The sequence below is a fragment of the Onthophagus taurus genome, chromosome 10, assembly GCF_036711975.1.
Source record: "Onthophagus taurus isolate NC chromosome 10, IU_Otau_3.0, whole genome shotgun sequence".
In the NCBI taxonomy this organism is placed as follows: Eukaryota; Metazoa; Arthropoda; class Insecta; order Coleoptera; family Scarabaeidae; genus Onthophagus; species Onthophagus taurus.
This window is the reverse complement of record NC_091975.1, coordinates 8000108-8019061: the sequence shown is the minus strand read 5'-3', so window position 1 is coordinate 8019061 and position 18954 is coordinate 8000108. Positions and strand designations below refer to the sequence as shown.

At 28.3% G+C, this 18954-nt stretch overlaps 1 protein-coding gene and 1 long non-coding RNA gene across 12 annotated transcripts in view; one reads left to right on the top strand and one right to left on the bottom strand.

Annotated features, from left to right (window-relative positions):
• Positions 1-18954, top strand: part of LOC111419106 (homeotic protein ultrabithorax-like) — a 526223-nt gene that overhangs the window by 329775 nt on the left and 177494 nt on the right. The window lies entirely within an intron of this gene.
• LOC111419107 (uncharacterized) overlaps positions 11478-18954 on the bottom strand; it is a 228790-nt gene continuing 221313 nt past the window's right edge. For 2 of the 3 annotated variants that reach the window (XR_011641573.1, XR_002706897.2), the window contains 3 exons: positions 12565-12744; positions 12018-12497; positions 11478-11959 (listed from right to left, as the gene is read on the bottom strand). This is a non-coding gene — a long non-coding RNA (uncharacterized lncRNA). The remainder of the gene's footprint in view (positions 11960-12017; positions 12498-12564; positions 12745-18954) is intronic. The other variant, XR_011641574.1, reaches the window with a different exon arrangement.

Sequence of the window (18954 nt, the reverse complement as noted above, 5' to 3'; positions counted from 1 at the left end):
AAATCTTTTAATACTACTATTTCGGGTTTGCCAAGTTTCTGGGCCAAAGATGGGTTATAAACCTTGATGATAAATTATGTTTAAGTTAATTTAGCACGTTTTTTGTATGAAACATTTTCTCCCATCACGTTTAGTTTTTGAGATATACATTTATTTTAATGCTGAAAATGAGTCATCTTGCAAATCTAAGATTTAAAGTTTGCTTATTTGTATGGATCAAAGATGGGTTATAATGGGTTATGAAAAATTATTTTTGAGTTCATTTAGAACATTTTTTATATGAAACATTTTTTCCCATCATGTTTAGTTTTTGAGATAAAAAGCTACAAAATGGGCGAAAATGAGAAATCTTGTAATTCTACTATTTCGGGTTTGCGCAGTTTCTGGATCAAAGATGGGTTATAAACCTTGATGATAAATTATGTTTAAGTTAATTTTGAATGTTTTTTGTATGAAACATTTTCCCCCATCACATTTAGTTTTTGAGATATACATTTATTTTAATGCTGAAAATGAGTAATCTTGCAATTCTAAGATTTTTGATTTGCTTATTTGTATGGATCAAAGATGGGTTATAATCGGTTATGACAAATTATGTTTGAGTTTATTTAGAACGTTTTTTATATGAAACTTTTTCTCCTATCATATTTAGTTTTTGAGATAAAAAGTTGCTATATGACCAAAAATGAGAAATCTTGTAATACTACTATTTCGGGTTTGCGCAGTTTCTGGATCAAAGATGGGTTATAAACCTTGATGATAAATTATGTTTAAGTTAATTTTGAATGTTTTTTGTATGAAACATTTTCCCCCATCACATTTAGTTTTTGAGATATACATTTACTTTAATGCTGAAAATGAGTAATCTTGCAATTCTAAGATTTTTGATTTGCTTATTTGTATGGATCAAAGATGGGTTATAATCGGTTATGACAAATTATGTTTGAGTTTATTTAGAACGTTTTTTATATGAAACTTTTTCTCCTATCATATTTAGTTTTTGAGATAAAAAGTTGCTATATGATCAAAAATGAGAAATCTTGTAATACTACTATTTCGGGTTTGCGCAGTTTCTGGATAAAAGATGGGTTATAAACCTTAATGATAAATTCTGTTTAAGTTAATTTTGAATGTTTTTTGTATGAAACATTTTCCCCCATCACATTTAGATTTTGAAATATACCTTTATTTTAATGCTGAAACTTAGTAATCTTGCAATTCTAAAGTTTCAGGTTTGCTTATTTGTATGTATCAAAGATGGGTTATAATGGGTTATGAAAAATTATTTTTGAGTTCATTTAGAACATTTTTTATATGAAACATTTTTTCCCATCATGTTTAGTTTTTGAGATAAAAAGCTACAAAATGGGCGAAAATGAGAAATCTTGTAATTGTACTATTTCGGGTTTGCGCAGTTGTATGGGTCAATGATGGATTATAAAACATGATGATAAATTGTTTTTAAGTTAATTTTGAATGTTTTTTGTATGAAACATTTTCCCCCATCACATTTAGTTTTTGAGATATACATTTATTTTAATGCTGAAAATGAGTAATCTTGCAATTCTAAGATTTTAGGTTTGCTTATTTGTATGTGTCAAAGATGGGTTATAAACCTTGATGATAAATTATGTTTAAGTTAATTTAGAACGTTTTTTATATGAAACATTTTCTCCCATCATGTTTAGTTTCTGAGATAAAAAGCTACTAAATGGGCGAAAATGAGAAATTTTGTAATTCTACTATTTCGGGTTTGCGCAGTTTCTGGATCAAAGATGGGTTATAAACCTTAATGATAAATTATGTTTAAGTTAATTTAGAATGTTTTTTATATGAAACATTTTCTCCCATCATGTTTAGTTTTTAACATAAAAAGCTACTAAATGGGCGAAAATGAGAAATCTTGTAATTCTACTATTTCGGGTTTGCGCAATTGTATGGGTCAATGATGGGTTATAAACCTTAATGATAAATTATCTTTAAGTTAATTTTGAATGTTTTTTGTATGAAACATTTTCTCCCATCACATTTAGATTTTGAAATATACCTTTATTTTAATGCAGAAACTTAGTAATCTTGCAATTCTAAAATTTCAGGTTTGCTTATTTGTATGTATCAAAGATGGGTTATAATCGGTTATGACAAATTATTTTTGAGTTCATTTAGAACATTTTTTATATGAAACATTTTTTCCCATCATGTTTAGTTTCTGAGATAAAAAGCTACTAAATGGGCGAAAATGAGAAATCTTGTAATTCTACTATTTCGGGTTTGCGCAATTGTATGGGTCAATGATGGGTTATAAACCTTAATGATAAATTATCTTTAAGTTAATTTTGAATGTTTTTTGTATGAAACATTTTCCTCCATCACATTTAGTTTTTGAAATATACCTTTATTTTAATGCTGAAACTTAGTCTTATCTTGCAATTCTAAGATTTTAGGTTTGCTTATTTGTATGGATCAAAGATGAGTTATAATCGGTTATGACAAATTATTTTTGAGTTCATTTAGAACATTTTTTATATGAAACATTTTCTCCCATCATGTTTACTTTTTGAGATAAAAAGCTACTATATGACCGAAAATGAGAAATCTTGTAATACTACTATTTCGGGTTTGCGCAGTTTCTGGATCAAAGATGGGTTATAAACCTTGATGAAAAATTACGTTTAAGTTAATTTTGAATGTTTTTTGTATGAAACATTTTCTCCCATCACATTTGGTTTTTGAGTTATCACCTACTCCAAATTTTAGAAAAACCTGAATTTGAAGAATTTTAGTTATCAGGTTAGGTTTGGGTTAATAAATTATATATATTCACAATATACAAGGTGTATCAGGTATGAGTAGAAAAAATTTGATTAGTTATAGGTCCCCTTTTTGTGAATAAAAAATTCTTATAACACAATGTCCCATTCTTTGTCCTTCTTAAGATATGATACGATAAAGTTAAGGGTTCACAAGTTTGAGTACTACTGGTTAATGAATTATACTGATAAATAAACTTAAATAAAAATAAACTTGTTCTAATTAAAAACAACAAAATTACAAAACTAGACAAATAACAAATTACAAATTTTGTTCAAAATGTATCCCTTCATTTCTACTAAAATATGACGGGGCGCCATCATGCATAAAGATGAAATTCCTTCTGTATTGCAAAGGTACAACATCTGGTATAATATCTTGTAGGTGTTGTAAATATGCATCTCCATTTAAACGGTTTGCTACAAAATACGGACCCAACAAAACGTCACCAATAATAGCTTCCCAAACATTTACAGAAAACTGATGTTGAAACTGCTGTTGTTGTATAGATGTCGATTTTCATCACTCCTTGGCGACTGAAACACGCCTCATCGATCCACATAATTTTATTAATGAGCTGATTATCGACGATATTTTGATCAGTTAACCATTCACAAAACTCAACTCTTGGATTTAAGGTTTTGCTGATTTGCCGGATACTCACAGGATTGTTTTCAATACGTTCCAAAATTTCATCTTCATGAGTGATATCTTTTTGAGAACCGCGATCTTCTATTTTGGGTTGTAACTAACCAATTTCTCGAAGTCTTTGAACTACATTACTAAACGCTTGTACATTTGGCAACCGGCGGTTAGGAAATTGCACAGAATATTGTAATCTTGCAGCATTAGCGCTGAAATCGCATTAACCATACAATGAGGGTGATAATGGACTCAGCATTGTCTTGGCGGTGTCAAATTCAGTCTGTCTGTAGGAAGGTCTATTTTTGTTTTTATTCCTTGCGTAAACTTGGTTGTTTCCTTCCCTTTGCTGTCCGTCGTAATCTTTGTTACTCATTAATACTGCCCCACATAGATTATGCTGATGCGGTGTATCCCGACCTAGCAATTGCCCTCCGTAACAAATTGGAAAGATTGCAGAACAATTGCCTACGCTTTATTTTTGACCTGGGTTGACCTATCGAAATCACCTTCGTATGTTGACTGTCGAAAAGCGCAGATCCTTCCGTATACTGACTACATTATATAAAATACTTTCTTCTCGGACCCCAGTATACTTGTACACGAACTTTCAATTCATGTCGTCTCGTGGTCTGGCTACTAGAGCACAGTCTGATACCTTACTCATATTTCGTATTCATCGCACCGAGAGATATCATCGATCTTTCACGATAAAGCTTTGGAATAGTTTACCCATGAAAATACGCAACACTCGGAGTTTTCTAACATTTAAGGTCTGCTTAAGGGATTATCTATTAACACTGCAATTATCTGAATCTAACTCTTGATGTCACCTGCTTCTCTTCTCTTTTCCTTTTTTTTTTTCTTTTCTCTTTTTTTTCCTCCTCTCTATCAACTGTACTCGTTTTTCCTTTTCCTCTTTTCCTCAACCATTGCTGGTTGGGTCTTTTGGAAGACATCGCTCTTGGCGATCAACTGACCTTTTGTCAACATATACTATTAATTAATTCATTTATGTATACACATGTATTATTGTTCTCCTGTATAAGCTATGTGGCAATAAACTTATTATTATTATTACCATACAGCAGGACCATATCAATGTATTCATTGTTAGTATACAACATTATTAAGAGATAAAATTGTGAATAATTCAATAGTTTTTCAGATTAACGTTTATGTGTCAAATTAAAGCAATACATAAGCACAGCCTGCTTAGTATAATTTATTAACCAGTAGTACTCAAACTTGTGAACCCTTAACTTCATCGTATCATATCTTGAGAAGGACAAAGAATGGGACATTGTGTTATAAGAATTTTTTATTCAGAAGGATGAGACCTATAATCCTTCAAATTTTTTCTACTCATACCCTGTATATCAAAATAAAAAAGTATCGATCACGTTGTCTCTTAATGAAAAGATTAAAATTTGTCATATACCCTGTATATACAGGGTGTCCGCTGAGGTATCCGAGAAACTTCGTATATGAATTGTATGATCAATTTTAAGCATAAATGATTCTAATCACTTTTCTCGAATTCCAAACGGTTGTTGAGATATCGAGATTTGAAGTTACCACATCGTATGGATAGATACTAAACAGTAAATAACATATTGCTAGGTAATTGAATAATTAGCCATTTAATTGATATTAGAATAAAATTGTTGACATTCAGGTCATTAATTGTCATCATTGCTATCAATTGTGCTAAAATCATGCCGAAGAAAAAATGCTACAGAAGTGCTTGAGGCTGTTGAAAATGATGATGGTACTAGTACGAGAAGAATTTCTGTACTTACTGGACAATAAGATAATAGATAGGGACTGCATCCCTATCATTACCAACCAGTACAACAACTTCTTCCCGAGGATCTTCCCCAAAGAGTTCGCCTTTGTGAATGGTGGAGAAATCATCTGGATACTCTTTCAAGAACTCTTTTTTGTGACGAAGCTACATTTACTAGAGATGGAATCAACAATTTTCATAACGAACATGTGTGAAGATTCGAAAACCCTCATACTGTTCGAGAAACCCATTTCCAGAGTAGATTCTCCGTAAACGTTTGGGCTGGAATAATTAATAATGTTGTTATTGGACCGCATTTTTTCGACGGAAATTTGAACAGCGAAATATTCCAGGAGGTTTTTTAGAACTTCTGCAAGCACTTCTGCAGCATTTTTTCTTCGGCATGATTTTAGCACAATTGATAATAATGATACTTGGGAATTCGAGAAAAGTGAATAGAATCATTTGTGCTTAAAATTAATTATAGAATTAATATACAAAGTTTCTCGGATACCTCAGCGGACACCTGTATAATAGAAAAATTCGTTTTTTCAGAATAAAGCAAAAAGAGAAATTTGAATGTTTTCAAATCCTCCATAAATCTCCAACACAAACTCAATCTGTTCGGTAATTTCTTCGTTACGGTCGGTATTTGAAGGCACAAAAACAAAAAAAAAACTTGCAATTAGCCGTAGCAGAGTTGGTTGGTTGCGAGCAGCAGAGAGCAGAGCGTTGATAGCGTCCATAACTCGGAGGGCGTCGCGTTGTTGCGGCACCGCGCCGGGATTAGTTATTCATGGGAAGAGTGCCCGTTCGTTCGCCATAAACTCTCTCCTCTGGCACACTATTTACGATCCGGACCGGCGAACCGGCATTAATCCGCTGCCGCCGCGAGCTCACGTGAAATATTTACCCGTCAGCATCCTGCTTTTTTTCCCTCTTATTTCTTGAGCTTCTCTCCCCATGCCATGATACTAAACTTCTTCATTTTTTTTTGCCAACCAAATAAATTTGCAAAAAAGATCATTTTTTCAATACTACTTAAAGTTAAATTGGTACTTAACGCGTGCTTAGCTAAACTGGTTAGAAAACAACAATCGTTTTGTCACAGTTGGTGTGTTGCCTTTCAAACAAGTTCTTTTTTTGCAAACTTCTTCCGTGCTTTACCCGGTTTAACACGGCATATGTTGGATAAAAAAAGAAACGTGTGCGATTCCTACATGGGACTCTCTTGGTCGATTTGAAATTTTAATCGACCGGACACTCCGTCGTGAAAGCACACCCTGGCGACGTGTAAGGGCCTAATACGGCGTCCTACCATTTGCACCTACCCGATGCTCGACACGTACTTCAGCCTGTTGCAGAGCTTTTTTCCGTAGAACTCTTTGCAATTAGTCCGTAAGGACCTCTTTCTCCTTCGTCGACAGCTTTTCAGAAACGTCGTGAAAACGACTTTATTGCCACCGAGGCGACTCTTAAACAATTCTTTAGAACATTTTAAAAAATAATCTTTTTGTAAATAAACCAAAGAAATCTAAACGACGTATTTATAACGGTTTAAGTGCATCTTTCATCAAGTTAGTTCATATAAACTTAGCCTTATATAGAACAGATGGCGCCTCTTTAGGTTTCGAAAAAAAAGCACAAAAAACTTCTATTCGTGAAATAAAAAAATTAAAAATACCTTTATTATTAAGATGTTCCTTTTACAAAAAGGTACGTTTTAATTATTTTTTTTAAATAATCTTTTATTAAAACGATCTTATTTATATCGATAATAAGAAGTTGTTGAAAAGTGAGGTCGTTAGAGAAATCTAAATTACCGACTCCGGTGAAAAGCTCCTCGATCCCAATTAATAAATGCTCAAACAGGCGGCTGGGTAAACAGTGTGTTAAAAGAGGCAATTGAACCTCGCAATGTTGCTGTGGAGTCGTCGTCGTCGTCGAGGGCGATAAAACGGGCGTTTTAAGGCCTCTTCGTGGCGGCTTATCGAGGCTACTCGTACTACAGGTCGTTCTCCAAGCTCGAAACGGCTCCTTATTGACCATAAAAACCCCCATTGTATTGATTGTAAATGTGCTCGTGCGCGCTTTCGCTCAACACTTTCTGCCGTTGCCTTTCAATTCGGTACGGCTACCGTGCGTTAGGTGGCGCCGTAGGTCGTTTTCCATAACCTACTATACACACAGTGTACCTTTTCAAGTAGCTCAATAAGATCTTTCTTTTGATTACAAATTTAAAGTCAATAAATTTTTTTTTGTATTAAAAAATATTTTTTTGAAACTATTTGATTAAAAATTATAATAAAGAAGGATTAAGATAATGAATATTATTTAATGATAACATTAAAAAATCACTTGATACCAAGAGTTTAAAGTCGAGGTCGTTTGCGGCCGAGATGCTACAACTGAGACATTGAAAGATAAACTATAAAGTATAACTGAGATTTTATTGATACTAAAAATTGATAATTTTAAAAAATGGTGCCAATAAAAGTTGTTCCTTTTTTAATTCTTAACAAGTTTTATTTGAAAAATATTTTGATACAAACAAAAATTAGGAAAATATTCTTAAATTCAGTTTTTATACTATTCACAGGGAAATTAAAAAATTGATAATTTTAAAAAATGGTGCCAATAAAAGTTGTTCCTTGTTTAATTCTTAACAAGTTTTATTAGAAAAATATTTTGATACAAACAAAAATTAGGAAAATATTCTTAAATTCGGTTTTTATACTGTTCAGAGGGAAATTAAAAAATTAATTATTTTAAAAAATGGTGCCAATAAAAGTTGTTGCTTGTTTAATTCTTAACAAGTTTTATTAGAAAAATATTTTGGTACAAACAAAAATTAGGAAGATATTCTTGAATTCCACTACTATAGGTACTATTCACAGGGAAATTAAAAAATTGATAATTTTAAAAAATGGTGCCAATAAAAGTTGTTCCTTGTTTAATTCTTAACAAGTTTTATTAGAATAATATTTTGATACAAACAAAAATTAGGAAGATATTCTTAAATTTAATTTCTATACTATTCATAGGGAAATTAAAAAATTGATAATTTTCAAAAATTGTGCAAATAAAAGTTGTTCCTTGTTTAATTCTTAACAAGTTTTATTAGAAAAATATTTTGATACAAACAAAAATTAGGAAGATATTCTTGAATTCCACTACTATACTATTCACAGGGAAATTAAAAAATTGATAATTTTAAAAAATGGTGCCAATAAAAGTGGTTCCTTGTTTAATTCTTAACAAATTTTATTTAAAAAATATTTTGATACAAACAAAAATTAGGAAGATATTCTTGAATTCCACTACTATACTATTCACAGGGAAATTAAAAAGTTGATAATTTTAAAAAATGGTGTCAATAAAAGTTGTTGCTTGTTTAATTCTTAACAAATTTTATTAGAATAATATTTGGATACAAACAAAAATTAGGAAAATATTCTTGAATTTGATTTTTATACTGTTCACAGGGAAATTAAAAAATTGATAATTTTAAAAAATGGTGCCAATAAAAGTTGTTCCTTGTTTAATTCTCAACAAGTTTTATTAGAAAAATATTTTGATACAAACAAAAATTAGGAAAATATTCTTAAATTCGGTTTTTATACTGTTCAGAGGGAAATTAAAAAAATGATAATTTTAAAAAATGGTGGCAATAAAAGTTGTTCCTTGTTTAATTCTTAACAAGTTTTATTAAAAAAATATTTTGATACAAACAAAAATTAGGAAGATATTCTTGAATTCGATTTTTATACTGTTCAGAGGGAAATTAAAAAATTGATAATTTTAAAAAATGGTGCCAATAAAAGTTGTTCCTTTTTTAATTCTTAACAAGTTTTATTAGAAACATATTTTGATACAAACAAAAATTAGGAAGATATTCTTAAATTCGGTTTTTATACTGTTCAGAGGGAAATTAAAAAATTGATAATTTTAAAAAATGGTGCAAATAAAAGTTGTTCTTTGTTTAATTCTTAACAAGTTTTATTAGAAAAATATTTTGATACAAACAAAAATTAGGAAGATATTCTTAAATTTAATTTCTATACTATTCACAGGGAAATTAAAAAATTGATAATTTTAAAAAATGGTGCCAATAAAAGTTGTTTCTTGTTTAATTCTTAACAAGTTTTATTAGAAAAATATTTTGATACAAATAAAAATTAGGAAGATATTTTTGAATTCGATTTTTATACTGTTCAGAGGGAAATTAAAAAATTGATAATTTTAAAAAATGGTGCCAATAAAAGTTGTTCCTTGTTTAATTCTTAACAAGTTTTATTAGAAAAATATTTTGATACAAACAAAAATTAGGAAAATATTTTTAAATTCGGTTTTTATACTGTTCAGAGGGAAATTAAAAAATTAATTATTTTAAAAAATGGTGCCTACAAAAGTTGTTCCTTGTTTAATTCTTAACAAGTTTTATTAGAAAAATATTTTGATACAAACAAAAATTAGGAAGATATTCTTGAATTCCACTACTATAGGTACTATTCACAGGGAAATTAAAAAATTGGTAATTTTAAAAAATGGCGCCAATAAAAGTTGTTCCTTGTTTAATTCTTAACAAGTTTTATTAGAAAAATATTTTGATACAAATAAAAATTAGGAAGATATTCTTGAATTCGATTTTTATACTGTTCAGAGGGAAATTAAAAAATTGATAATTTTAAAAAATGGTGCCAATAAAAGTTGTTCCTTGTTTAATTCTTAACAAGTTTTATTAGAAAAATATTTTGATACAAACAAAAATTAGGAAAATATTCTTAAATTCGGTTTTTATACTGTTCAGAGGGAAATTAAAAAATTGATAATTTTAAAAAATGGTGCCAATAAAAGTTGTTCCTTGTTTAATTCTTAACAAGTTTTATTAGAAAAATATTTTGATACAAACAAACATTAGGAAGATATTCTTGAATTCGGTTTTTATACTATTCACAGGGAAATTAAAAAATTGATAATTTTAAAAAATGGTGCCAATAAAAGTTGTTCCTTGTTTAATTCTTAACAAGTTTTATTAGAAACAGATTTTAATACGAACAAAAATTAGGAAAATATTCTTGAATTCGATTTTTATACTGTTCAGAGGGAAATTAAAAAATTGATAATTTTAAAAAATGGTGCCAATAAAAGTTGTTCCTTGTTTAATTCTTAACAAGTTTTATTAGAAAAATATTTTGATACAAACAAAAATTAGGAAAATATTCTTAAATTCGGTTTTTATACTGTTCAGAGGGAAATTAAAAAATTAACTATTTTAAAAAATGGTACCTACAAAAGTTGTTCCTTGTTTAATTCTTAACAAGTTTTATTAGAAAAATATTTTGATACAAACAAAACTTAGGAAGATATTCTTGAATTCCACTACTATACTATTCACAGGGAAATTAAAAAATTGATAATTTTAAAAAATGGTGTCAATAAAAGTTGTTGCTTGTTTAATTCTTAACAAATTTTATTAGAATAATATTTGGATACAAACAAAAATTAGGAAAATATTCTTAAATTCGGTTTTTATACTGTTCAGAGGGAAATTAAAAAAATGATAATTTTAAAAAATGGTGGCAATAAAAGTTGTTCCTTTTTTAATTCTTAACAAGTTTTATTAGAAAAATATTTTGATACAAACAAAAATGAGGAAGATATTCTTGAATTCCACTACTATACTATTCACAGGGAAATTAAAAAATTGATAATTTTAAAAAATGGTGCCAATAAAAGTTGTTCCTTGTTTAATTTTTAACAAGTTTTATTAGAAAAATAATTTGATACAAACAAAAATTAGGAAGATATTCTTGAATTCGATTTTTATAGTATTCACAGGGAAATTAAAAAATTGATAATTTTAAAAAATGGCGCCTACAAAAGTTGTTCCTTGTTTAATTCTTAACAAGTTTTATTTAAAAAATATTTTGATACAAACAATAATTTGGAAAATAATCTCGAATTTCATTTCTATACTGTTCACAGGGAAATTAAAGAATTGGTAATTGTCAAAAATGTTTATATATTATATATAGAAATTTTTGTTTTACCGAGATTCAAATATTTCAATCATATATATAAAACACCTATTCTCAGTAGTAAATTGTTTTATTTTTTATACAATTCGTTTCGAGCTTTTAATGCTCATTATCAAGAATTAGTATCATCTTAGCGCAATCTTACATTGTAAAATCTATTCTAACGATAGCACGTGTCACGATAGCAATTTTTTTATATATTTTATTATAAAATTTTTTTCATATTAATTGGTTAATTACATAGGATTAAAAATATTAATGATCATATAGATTTATCGCTGGATTTATACGGTTTAATTAATTAATTAATAACCAGTAATGTTATGGCAATAAATAATATTGAATTTATTAATTTGTGATGACGATTTGGAAAATAATACTTCCCGGGGGCGTTGTTGTTCACGAATAATATCGTTTGTAGTAACTCAGTTCCGGTTCGAAAGTTTATATTTACGGTAATGTTGGATTATTTGTATCTATTTATTTTGTTCCCGTTCAGGTTATTTTAAAAGCTATAAATTAACAATGATCGTAATTTAATACCACGTCGTTAAAAAATTTCATTAAAAATCTTCTTTTTCCAACTTTCTCTCTTAAGATACAGATTCGTTCGCCAAAGGAGCTTTCTAAACTTCATCGCCCGGTGCATAGATGTCGCTCTAACCCGTTCTCGATTCTGCAAGAAAAAAAAATTCGACAATAAATTATTCATAAGGCAATCGTCGACTGCATACGAGCGCTTAATGGCCACCATTTCGATGTTAATCCCTCCCATAAAGTCCACAATTACAATTATATTTAATAACTTACGGATGCCAACTCAGTTTTACGTCGTATTTCTCATTTTTTTGAATATTCATCAACAAATATTTGCAGAAAATTTTTTTCCTTCTTAGATTTTTTATGCAGTTAAATAATCAGCATTGATGATAAATCGTTTTAGTATTCAACTCCGCCTCCCTGTCTCGTTTATTGTAATTCCAATCGTCGAACGGTGTCGTTAATGTCTGGATGAAGCGATAGTGAGAACACATATAAATTAGCTATCGTCTGCCTTCATGTTATTCGTTGCTGCATCATGTGGAGACGTTATGGTTTTGTAAGCGTGCCAATTTGCGTTATGGTCTCGTACTGTCGCCACTCCATCATTATATCCAACTGATGACGATCCGTGCATGTTAATTTGTTAGTTTGTAGTCGATTCAAACGGATTTCTTTTTATAAAAAGACCACCAACAAATACTTAAACACGTTTCAATTAAAAAATATTATATATCTTACCATTAAGAATTCCCTCTTTGGAATGTAATATGATATGGAGAATCTATAAATAGACTTTGGGGGTAAGAATATATCGACCCTTTTTGTTGCCTCTCCTCCTCTTTTCGGTGATAGGTTCAAGCTCGTTCCATCAAAAACATGTGTCTCTCTTCCCAAATGGATTTAGAAATACTTTCCAATCTAAAAAAGAAAAAAAAATAAAAAATCAGTTTAGTTTAAAATAAAATCTTATTGTTGTATCACGAAATGAATTTATTACACGATTTTTCTATAAATTCTTTCTATTTTGCGTTTAATTAACCACAGGAATTGTTTACTTAGATGGTCAAATAAAAAACGAGATTCTTCATCATTCTTAACATTACCATTTCAAAGACATAGCATGTGCGTAAATAGTCATTGTTTTTTTTATTATTAAACATTACTAGTCCCCCCTCATCGTGGGTGTGAAACACGACGTGACATAAATCGGATCGTAAAATTCAAATACGAACAATTTATCAGCTTTTTGTCCCTCTATTATTTATTATTTATGTTCATTTATTTCGAACCGCAATTGTAAAACGACCTCGAATTCGAATTTCATTTAATATCGATTCTAAGGTGACTCCTTTTAAATATAGATTAAAAATTTCCTAATCCCATGAGTTATAATTAAAGCGATAAATCTGATTTTTTCATTTTTATTCGTTTGAAAAGCACGTCTCGTTCGGGAAAACTTTTTTCCACGGTATTTTTTGACATTTTCCAGTTTTTTTGCTAATTTTTTTTTGCAAGGGTCGACAAGACCGCGGGGTTTGCGTGCGATGTTGCGGCCGTGGAATCGATGCATCAAACGTGTTTTACGATGGCCGACATTTTATGGAAAAGCTCGTTGCCAAAAAAAATTCAACACAGTTAAAAAAAGTTTTCTGTAAACTTTTTATTATATTTCTCCATTTTTATTTTCGTTTAACCTTAGGGGGCAGATTTAGATATAGAAGAAATCCAGCCCTTGTTCGGTTTTGTTTACTTTCACGGTAGAGTTAACACCTTTTTTCGAGTGCCATTTGACGTTATTTCACAATAGAATAGTTTTACTTTCAGCTTCCTCAAAAGTACGTCTATTTTTGTTTGTGTATATATAAAGGAATTAAAGGGGAGGGTTTTATTACACACTCAAATGGTTTTGTAACAATACATTATACGTTAAATCGTATTTCAAATTTTGTATATCTTAAAAAAATCGATTTTGAAGTTATTTTTTTCTCAAAAACTAAAAGTTCTATTTAAAAACGGTGTTCTTCATGAAAAAGTACACACTTTCTTCTATAAATCTTGAATATTTCATCGAGATATCTTAAGAATCCAATTTTTTACGATTTTTTTAAAAAACAGAAACAATTTGTGAAATCAAAAAACTCGATTTAATAAAACATTATTATTTCAGGAACGGGTAGGGATTTTCAAGTACGGTTTTGTTCATGAAAAAGTTCACACTTTCTTCTATGAATCGTGAATATTTCATCAAGATATCTTAAGAATTCATTTTTTTACGATTTTTTAAAAAGGATGGAAAAAATCGTTACGATTATGAAGTTATAAAAATTAGGGTTGACTTAAAAAATTATTATCTCAAGAACGGGTGGAGATATTCAAGTACGGGTTTGTTTATGAAAAAGTACTCACTTTCTTCTATAAATCGTGAATATTTCATCAAGATATCTTAAGAATTCATTTTTTTACGATTTTTTAAAAAAGATGAAACAATTCATGAAATCAAAAAATTCTAGTTAATAAAACCTTACTATCTCAAGAACGAGTAGAGATATTCAAGTACGGTTTTGTTCATGAAAAAGTACTCACTTTCTTCTATAAATCGTGAATATTTCATCAAGATATCTTAAGAATCTGATTTTTCACGATTTCTTAAAGATGATGGAAACAATTTATGAATTCAAAAAATTCTAGTTAATAAAACATTATTATCTTAAGAACGAGTAGAGATATTCAAGTACGGTTTTGTTCATGAAAAAGTACACACTTTCCTCTATAAATCGTGAATATTTCATCAAAATATCTTAAGAATCCAATTTTTTAATAAAGATGGAAACAATTCATGAAATCAAAAACTTCAAGTTAACAAAACATTATTATCTCAAGAACGAGTAGAGATTTTCAAGTACGGTTTTGTTCATAAAAAAAGTATTCACTTTCTTCCATAAATCGTGAATATTTCATCAAGATATCTTAAGAATTCAATTTTTTATGATTTTTTAAAAAAGATAGAAACAGTTTATAAAACCAAAAAACTCGAGTTGTTATCTCAAGAACGGGTAATGATTTTCAAATACGGTTTTGTTCATGAAAAAGTACTCACTTTCTTCTATAAATCGTGAATATTTCATCGAGATATCTTAAGAATCCAATTTTTTACGACTTTTTAAAAAAGATAGAAATCATTTATGAAATAAAAAAACTCGATTTAATAAAACATTATTATCTCAAGAACGAGTAGAGATTTTCAAGTACGGTTTTGTTTATAAAAAAGTACTCACTTTCTTCTATAAATCGTGAATATTTTATCTAGATATCTTAAGAATTCAATTTTTTACGATTTTTTAAAAAAGATGCAAAAGAACATAAAAATTAGGGTTGGGTTAAAAAATTATTATCTCAAGAACGGGTAGAGATATTCAAGTACGGTTTTCTTCATGAAAAAGTACTCACTTTCTGCTATAAATCGTGAATATTTCGTCAAAATATCTTAAGAATCCAATTTTTTAAAAAAGATGGAAACAATTTATGAAATCAAAAAATTCTAGTTAATAAAACCTTATTATCTCAAGAACGGGCAGAAATTTTCAAGTACGGTTTTGTTCATGAAAAAGTACTCACTTTCTTCTATAAATCGTGAATATTTCATCAAGATATCTTAAGAATTCAATTTTTTACGATTTTTTAAAAAAGATAGAAACAGTTTATAAAACCAAAAAACTCGAGTTGTTATCTCAAGAACGGGTAATGATTTTCAAATACGGTTTTGTTCATGAAAAAGTATTCACTTTCTTCTATAAATCGTGAATATTTCATCAAGATATCTTAAGAATAAAATCTTTTACGACTTTTTAAAAAGATGGAAAAAAATCATTACGTTTATGAATATAAAAACTAGGGTTGGGTTAAAAAATTATTATCTCAAGAACGGGTAGAGATATTCAAGTACGGTTTTGTTCATGAAAAAGTACTCACTTTCTTCTATAAATCGTGAATATTTCATCAAGATATCTTAAGAATTCAATTTTTTATGATTTTTTAAAAAAGATAGAAACAGTTTATAAAACCAAAAAACTCGAGTTGTTATCTTAAGAACGGGTAATGATTTTCAAATACGGTTTTGTTCATGAAAAAGTACCCATTTTCTTCTATAAATCGTGAATATTTCATCAAGATATCTTAAGAATCCAATTTTTTTACGACTTTTTAAAAAAGAAAGAAACAATTTATGAAATCAAAAAGTTCGAGTTAATAAAACATTATTATCTCAAGAACGAGTAGAGATTTTGAAGTATAGTTTTGTTCATGAAAAAGTACTCACTTTTTTGTATAAATCGTGAATATTTCATCAAGATATCTTAAGAATCCCAATTTTTACGATTTTTTAAAAAAGATAGAGACAATTTATGAAATCAAAAAATTTGAGTTAATAAAACATTATTATCTCAAGAACGGGTAAAGATTTTTACGTACGGTTTTGTTCATGAAAAAGTACTCACTTTCTTCTATAAATCGTGAATATTTCATCAAAATATCTTAAGAATCTGATTTTTCGCGATTTTTTGACAAAGACGGAAACAATTTATGAAATCAAAAAGTTCGAGTTAATAAAATATTATTATCTCAAGAACGAGTAGAGGTATTCAAGTACGGTTTTGTTCATGAAAAAGTACACACTTTCTTCTATAAATCGTGAATATTTCATCAAGATATCTCAAGAATCCAATTTTTTACAATTTTTTAAAAAGGATAGAAACAATTTATGACATCAAAAAATTCTAGTTAATAAAACCTTATTATCTCAAGAACGGGTAGAAATTTTCAAGTACGGTTTTGTTCATGAAAAAGTACATACTTTTTTCTATAAATCGTGAATATTTTATCAAGATATCTTAAGAATTCAATTTTTTATGATTTTTTAAAAAAGATAGAAACTATTTATGAAATCAAAAAGTTCGAGTTAATAAAACATTATTATCTCAAGAACGAGTAGAGATTTTCAAGTACGGTTTTGTTTATAAAAAAGTACTCACTTTCTTCTATAAATCGTGAATATTTTATCTAGATATCTTAAGAATTCAATTTTTTACGATTTTTTAAAAAAGATGCAAAAAAATCATTACGTTTATGAATATAAAAATTAGGGTTGGGTTAAAAAATTATTATCTCAAGAACGGGTAGAGATATTCAAGTACGGTTTTCTTCATGAAAAAGTACTCACTTTCTTCTATAAATCGTGAATATTTCATCAAAATATCTTAAGAATCTGATTTTTCGCGATTTTTTGACAAAGACGGAAACAATTTATGAAATCAAAAAGTTCGAGTTAATAAAATATTATTATCTTAAGAACGAGTAGAGGTATTCAAGTACGGTTTTGTTCATGAAAAAGTACACACTTTCTTCTATAAATCGTGAATATTACATCAAGATATCTCAAGAATCCAATTTTTTACAAGTTTTTAAAAAGGATAGAAACAATTTATGAAATCAAAAAATTCTAGTTAATAAAACCTTATTATCTCAAGAACGGGTAAAGATTTTCAAGTACGGTTTTGTTCATGAAAAAGTACTCACTTTCTTCTATAAATCGTGAATATTTCATCAAGATATCTTAAGAATTCAATTCTTTATGATTTTTAAAAAAAGATAGAAACTATTTATGAAATCAAAAAGTTCGAGTTAATAAAACATTATTATCTCAAGAACGAGTAGAGATTTTCAAGTACGGTTTTGTTCATGAAAAAGTACTCATTTTCTTCTATAAATCGTGAATATTTCATCAAAATATCTTAAGAATCTGATTTTTCACGATTTTTTGACAAAGACGGAAACAATTTATGAAATCAAAAAGTTCGAGTTAATAAAATATTATTATCTCAAGAACGAGTAGAGATATTCAAGTACGGTTTTGTTCATGAAAAAGTACACACTTTCTTCTATAAATCGTGAATATTTCATCAAGATATCTCAAGAATCCAATTTTTTACAATTTTTTAAAAAGGATAGAAACAATTTATGAAATCAAAAAATTCTAGTTAATAAAACCTTATTATCTCAAGAACGAGTAGAGATTTCCAAGTAAGGTTTTGTTCATGAAAAAGTACTCACTTTCTTCTATAAATCGTGAATATTTCATCAAGATATCTTAAGAATTACATTTTTTATGATTTTTAAAAAAAGATAGAAACTATTTATGAAATCAAAAAGTTCGAGTTAATAAAACCTTATTATCTCAAGAACGAGTAGAGATTTCCAAGTATGGTTTTGTTCATGAAAAAGTACTCACTTTCTTCTATAAATCGTGAATATTTCATCAAGATATCTTAAGAATTCAATTTTTTACTAGTTTTTAAAAAAGATAGAAACAATTTATGAAATCAAAAAGTTCGAGTTAATAAAACATTATTATCTCAAAAATGAGTAGAAATTTTCAAGTACGGTTTTGATCACGAAAAAGTACTCACTTTCTTCTATAAATCGTGAATATTTTATGTAGATATCTTATGAATTCATTTTTCTAAAAAAGATAGAAACAATTTATGAAAACAAAAAGTTCGAGTTAATAAAACATTATCTCAAGAACGGGTAGAAATTTTCAAGTATGGTTTTGTTCATGAAAAAGTACTCACTTTCTTCTATAAATCGTGAATATTTCATCAAGATATCTTAAGAATTCATTTTTTTACGATTTTTTAAAAAAGATCAAACAATTTATGAAATCAAAAAATTCTAGTTAATAAAACCTTATTATCTCAAGAACGGGTAGAAATTTTCAAGTACGGTTGTGTTCATGAAAAAGTACTCACTTTCTTCTATAAATCGTGAATATTTCATCAAAATATCTTAAGAATCTGATTTTTCACGATTTTTTAAAGATGATGGAAACAATTTATGAATTCAAAAAATTCGAGTTAATAAAATATTATTATCTTAAGAACGAGTAGAGGTATTCAAGTACGGTTTTGTTCATGAAAAAGTACACACTTTCTTCTATAAATTGTGAATATTTCATCAAGATATCTCAAGAATCTAATTTTTTACAATTTTTTAAAAAGGATAGAAACAATTTATGAAATCAAAAAATTCTAGTTAATAAAACCTTATTATCTCAAGAACGGGTAAAGATTTTCA